Genomic DNA, 6,747 nt, shown 5'->3' on the forward strand with positions numbered 1-6,747 from the left:
ATTTTCTCACTAATGTTACCTCTGAAAACAAGTGACCCCCACCTCCTTCTTTTGCAAATATCTTGTAATCAAGATAAATGGATATTTTTCTCATCCAAATAAAGACAAGTGAACAAGCTTTGAGATTATACCAATAACTCTACATGCCCCAAAATTGACGAGAGCCTGATTCCTCCACGCTGCATCACATTTACTTAGTGGTACGAATTTGGTTAAAATCAAATTTCAACTCCGAGTTTTGGATCGAATTTTTGCCGTTGTCCATGATAATGTTCCCTCTCAATGTGGTAGCTAGGACGGTGAGAGTCAAGCCTCTGTCTTTTTCACCTTATGTTTGTTTAGGTGGGATAAACATCATAATATTTTTTCTTCTTTTTCTTTTGTATGCAGCAGCTGATGATGGAGACAATCAGCCTGCCAACACTGAAATGAACCCTCATAAAGAGGCGCGAGGAATCATGGAGCACCCCGCCTTCCTAAGACCCCAGTTCTACATTCAAGTAATTCAAGTAATTTTGTATGCACCATCTCTCATTCTCAGAGTGTCGCGGGGAGATTTGAAATGAATTTTCAAAAGCGTAACAGTAAAAGGGAAATTAAGCTTACCATTGCTTTGTTCCACGAAACGTCCATGATGTACTCCAAGGCTCCTGAGAGGAAACATTAAGCCGATAGCAACAGTTGAATGAGTTAGTCTTGACGCACCAACAGTTAGAGTAAAAACAGCAGGTGCAATAGCAGTAAAAGTAGAAGTATCAACAGCAGTGCCAGTAGCAGCAGCAGCAGCAGCAGCAGCAGCAGCAGCAGCAGTCGAAATAGAAGTAGGCCTAGTAGTTGTGGTGGTGGTCGTAGTAGTAGTAGTAGTAGTAGTAGTAGTAGTAGTAGTAGTAGTAGTAGTAGTAGTAGTAGTAGTAGTAGTAGTAGCAGCAGCAGCAGCAGCAGTAGTAGCAGCAGCAGCAGCAGCAGCAGTAGTAGTAGTAGTAGTAGTAGTAGTAGTAGTAGTAGTAGTAGTAGTAGTAGTAGTAGTAGTAGTAGTAGTAGTAGTAGTAGTAGCAGTAGTAGCAGCAGTAGTAGTAGCAGCAGCAGCAGCAGCAGTAGTAGCATCATCATCATCATCATCATCATCATCATCATCATCAGCAGCAGCAGCAGCAGCAGCAGCAATAGCAAGCTTGGTTTAAAAGGCTTATATAAAATAGAATTAGAAGAAATGAAGATTTCTGGCTTTTATCATAATATTATCGCGTAATGGCAATTAAGAGAAATACAAGATATGCAAAATGTAAGAAAAAAAACAACTAATTCCCCCTCCACCAAAAATTTCCGCAAAGTAAAAAAAACAAAAAACGAAACAAAACAAAACACAAAAAAACAACAACCATCAAGCCAATAAACAGAATGATAACAGATAAACAAAAGCGTTTCGGGAAAAGCTGATTGTAAACTCATTCGGAAATCGATAAACAAGACGAAGCTGGGACAATCACAAAACAGCCAGGCAAAGGGTTTTAGAAGTGGGCCTTATGGCATTTTGTAAAGTGGACTCTATGAGTTCCGAGTTGTCACTTTTAAAGTTTCTAAAAAACGCTAAAATAAAGCCAGAGGGTTGAGTATGATTCTTTGCTTTTTGGGATCAGTCAAAGATTTCAACAATAAAGATCAGAATGAGTTTAACAAGGCCTGTATAATTATTATTGAATGAGTTTAACAAAGCCTGTATAATGATTATTGAATGGGTTTAACAAAGCTTGTATAATGATTTTTGAAAGAGTTTAACAAAGCCTGTATAATGATTATTGAATGAGTTTAGCAAAGCCTGTATAATGATTATTGAAAGAGTTTAACAAGGCCTGTATAATGATTATTGAATGAGTTTAACAAAGCCTGTATAATGATCATTGAATGGGTTTAATAAAGCCTGTATAATGATTATTACTATTATCCTTGCGCGGACATGTCCAGATGCTGACTCTTTCTTTGAACACCTGGCCCTGTTCGCTCTCGCCTTTGAAGTATCCCGTCATCCGGTCACAGGTGGTTGGTCAAAGGCACGAACCTGTTGCGTGATGCTCTCTTCCAATCAATCAGCTCTCCATTGGTAAACTCCTAGATCCACTTTCTAAACTCTATAATTTATAATTTAATAAAGTAGTACCAACATCCCGGAGAGGGTGTGGTGGCGGAGCGGTTAGTGAGCTCGTTTCCGAAGCGGAAAGTCCGGGTTCGAGCCTCGGTTCGGACACGGATTGTTTTCGCCCCCTGCTGCCCACCCAGCAGTAATGAGTACCTGACTTAAAGTTGGGGAAATAAAGGCGGCGTGGAAATGAACTGGCCACCCTACCACAATCAGAAAGTTGTCTCACTAACAAGGCAATCCCCAATGTCCGGATCAGATTCGGGACCAACTTTACTTTTAGTACCAAAAGGGGAGAATGAAATCGGACCTCATTGTAAATTTCAGAGCAGGATAAAAGCAGGTCTTGTTAAAATTTCCATTTGGAATTTACATGAACTGCTACGTACATCTGGTGTCTGCGGGTCGTGTAGTGGAGAACAAGGGGGAAGTCCCGAAATTTAAATGCATTTAAAGAAGCCATACATAAGCCTGTCATTTATATATACGTGAAAGGCATTCATACTAGATCTAGTATGACTTTGAACTTGTTGCCCTTTTCTTACCAAGATGAAAAGAGATAAAGGTTCCTGCTAGTATCAAAATCGAAGCTCGAAGCAGATATCTTAGTGGCACTCTGTTCCCGCGCCACGAGGTGGTAGTGTCATTTGCTGAAAAAACAAAAATAAAAACAAAACAATAAGCATACTAATCACGCTTCTCAAAGGCACAAAAAGCCCACAAGACAGACAGTAACCCAGTGAGAGCTGCAAGCAAAGTCATAAATCTCACAAAATATACGGCCCTACGCCCATGTCACATTCTACTTTATTTTATTTCACTTTATTTGATCAAATTTTTCTAGGGTAAAAGGAGGGGGGGGGGGGGGTTGAAGAGAGGACTCTTTATACATTAGTAGGCCTATTTAGTGTAAGAGATTCTCCATCCCTTTGGTCAGTAGTAATTGTAATTAAGTGTAGATCTAGGCCTAATGTTTGCTAAAGCCGGAGGTGTTGAATGGTATGTGGAGTCCAGAGTTTCTGACTCAATTTGCCATTTCCAAAAAAATAAAATGTTTAAAACAAATTCTAAAATGTAGTTCCCTCATTAAGAGGCGGACTTGTACCCTGACCACCGTAGCCAGGCTGGGCTGAGTGGAGTACAACATCCCCGCAGAAAGACAAAGATACCCAATAAAACAGACTTGTCGTCTCGAGAATTTACTTCTAATCCTTTGGACACAACAATCAATTAAAATGCCTTATCTTTTCATTTTACTACAGACGCTGATGTGGAGGAAACTGGGTTGAAGACTTGTCTTCTCGGGAATTTACTGCAAGTCCTTTGGACACAACAATCAATTAAAATGCCTTATCTTTTCATTTTACTACAGACGCTGATGTGGAGGAAACTGGGTTGATAATTTCATAGAACTCTTTAGTTTCTTAATTCAGAACTGAAGAATGCAGGGTATTCAGCATTCAGCTCATGCCACACTGCATAGTCCATGCCAAGGACCCACTTAACGTAAGATTTTCATTTATATTAGTAGTAAAAGTGAGACTTACAACGGGTGTCTTATTGTCTGTGAACCTTACAAACTAGATTTATAACTTTCATGGATCTATATTATTACAGTTTGCTGAATCCAGAACTGAAGAATGTAATGTATTCAGCTCATGCCCTACTGTACTGCCCAATCCAAGGACCCACATAGGGCACATTTTTCATAATAGTAAAATGAAACTTACCAACGGATGTCATAATTCTTTTGTGAAACCTGGCAAGAAAGAAATTCCGCACCCATTCGCCTCAGGCAAACAAGCACCTTATGTGTACAATGTCCAACCCAGACCCGCGGGCATTGGGCTCGCCCTTCAAACCTGACGTACTGCGTCGTGGTACACATTCTGAGTCTCAATTGATTTTTAAAAAGACCAGGGCAGTTGTCATTGATTTTCTGCAGTCGATCCTGTTAATCAACAAAACTGACTGTACCTAGGGGAACTGCGAAGGAACTCTGTCGGCTGTTACTTCAAGGTTCACTTTGTAAACAGTTTAAATCGAACTTTTCATTTCATCATGCGAGAGGGCATGCCATTCTATTAGATCTATAATAAATAAATAAATAAATAAATAAATAAATTAATTAATTAATTAAAGTCATGCGACGTGCGTACCCCTTCACCCATCTCATCAAGGCCAGAACATCTCCAGACATGTATACTTTCAGTATCTATTATATACCCAACGGCAATAGAAACTTTCCACTTTGTTTTTTGTAACTGTGCTCTTGTTTGAGTGCGTCAGTGAGCGAAGTTTTGCACATCACCCACCATGTACCCAACGATGACTCCGCGCTGATCTTTTTCTTGAACAAAAATTTAACCACGAGGTCACATGACCCACATGCAAATTAACATGTTTTGAGACTTAAATATGAAATCGTCTAAATTGTGTTTAGACCAACACTTTTGCTATTTTAGAATCGAAAAAAATGCCCAAGTTACAAACACATTCAAGGTGTGAGTCCCTGTCTTTCTGGCCCTACAGTAACTGGACAATCCGTAACGCCATGAATTCTTAACTTCGTTATGTTTGCTTTAGTAATGTTTTACGGCGCTCGCAACTGCATAAGGTCATAATGAGCGTCAAGGGGTGGATGTTAACAGAGAAGTCCAAACGGGGAATCAGGCTTACTCTGCTCACCTCCCTAGCCTCAACAGCACAAAGTCTGCGTCGACTATCAAGGCACTCCGGAAATAGCGGGTCGCAAGAGAGTGACAAACATAAAAGAAGTAGAGGAAAATGACGAAAGTAAGGATGAGGAAAGAAAAACAGCAGTTTTGGACTGTTTAACCTATGTTGCTCCGGCACAGTATGAGAATGTCATTGATAAATCAGCCCATTTACAATTCTACTGTACATAAGAACATGTTTGTATCCCACTTTTGGGAATGGCCTAAGGACAATTCACTCAGTAGCACTGCCCGGTGTGTGTGTGTGTGTGGGGGGGGGGGGGGGGGGAGTTCTTATCTTCAAGTTAGATAATAATCGATGTTAAAGGAAAATCGGGACTTGTTTTTCTTGTTCTTTCACGTTCATTGTATGCATGCGTTCTTACCGTAGTCATTTCTCAACTAGTGTCTGTTTTGTTGCTAACAAAGAGGTTTAAAAAGGGATGCTAACGGATAACCTGAAAATTCTAAGCTGCACCCCCCCCCCCCCCCACCTAAAAAACCCCTACAACAATAATAGAAAAAATTAAAAATTTGAAAGTTGTATTTTCATCTTGGGAAGCATACAGTGCAAGCTGTGGATTGCACACGCTCAAAAACAACAAACCGAAGATCTTTCGCTGTATATAGCCGGGTGCTCATTTTCATCTGGTTGAAATGAAGAAAATTCGAAGTGCCTTTCTCAAGGACACAGCGTCTAGTCCATGACCGGATTCGAACCCACGGCCTTACGGTTGCGAGTCTAAGATCTTGTCCACTAGGACTAGGCCACCGAAGCCAAGTACTCCCCTAACCCTGTTTGTTTGTTTTTTATTTTTAAAATTTTTATTATTTCTTTTGTTTGTTTGTTTGTTGTTGTTGTTGTTTTTTTTTGTTTTTTTTTGGGGGGGGGGGTGTATTAAGTGTTTTACGGTGCTCGCAACTGTATAAGGTCATATGAAAGCGCGGGACATGTAAAATATTTTCAGTTGGGAGAACATTTTGAATTTTGCTCGGGTGGCAGCCGAAGCCTACTCGTATCGATTTTGGACCACCAAGGGATCTTTGACATGCTTAACTTGCACAGGGGAACTCCAAGATTTTTCGCCCTTATCTGAGAAGGTTAAGGGTTAGATCTTTCCTACCATAAGATCAGGGGTGTCGCTGAAAAACAGCAGTAAGAAAGGGCCAAGGAAGGAGTAGCAGCAGAAAGGCTGCAGAAAGAGTCAGGAGCCCAGAGGAGTGGGCAAAGGAGGTGAAGGGAGGGGGCAGAAAATGGGAACGAAAGCAGACGACAGAACTTTGTTAGAAAACAGGAAAAGTGTCGAAAGGAGAACATTTTAGAGAAGTACATTTTCCGTCGCTGTCCGGATTTGAACCTGGGACCTATTGAATGAGAGGCGAATACTGTAACCTCGAGAGCCTCCTATAGGCCTACCTTGTGTGTCTAGCTTACGATAATTATTGTTTATATTGCTGCTCATTTATATTATGCATGTGATTGTAAGCATACTTGTGTGTGCACGTGTGTGTGTGTGTGTGTGTGTGTGTGTGTGTGTGTGTGTGTGTGTGTGTATCTGCGTGTGTCTATATGTGGGTGTATGCGTGTGTTCACTATGAACAGGTTTTCTCTATTAGATATGGCATCTTTTTAATGTCACTCAGAATTCAATGATAGTGATAATTCAAAATAGCCCAACATTTACTTCTATTAGAGTCTCACTCGTTTTAAAAAGATATCCATATCAAATTTACCTCCAGCACTAATACAATTTGTCATTTCCCATCATACTTTTTCCTGTCTTCCTTCCCCAAGATGAGAAAACGCTACATCAGGGCACTATAAATGTCACTTTTTATCTTTAACACTATTTAGCTGTCTCCAACCCTGCGCCCTCCCCCTCCTCTTTCTCCCTC

This window comes from Aplysia californica, unplaced genomic scaffold (assembly GCF_000002075.1).
Source record: "Aplysia californica isolate F4 #8 unplaced genomic scaffold, AplCal3.0 scaffold00490, whole genome shotgun sequence".
NCBI classification, from domain to species: domain Eukaryota; kingdom Metazoa; phylum Mollusca; class Gastropoda; order Aplysiida; family Aplysiidae; genus Aplysia; species Aplysia californica.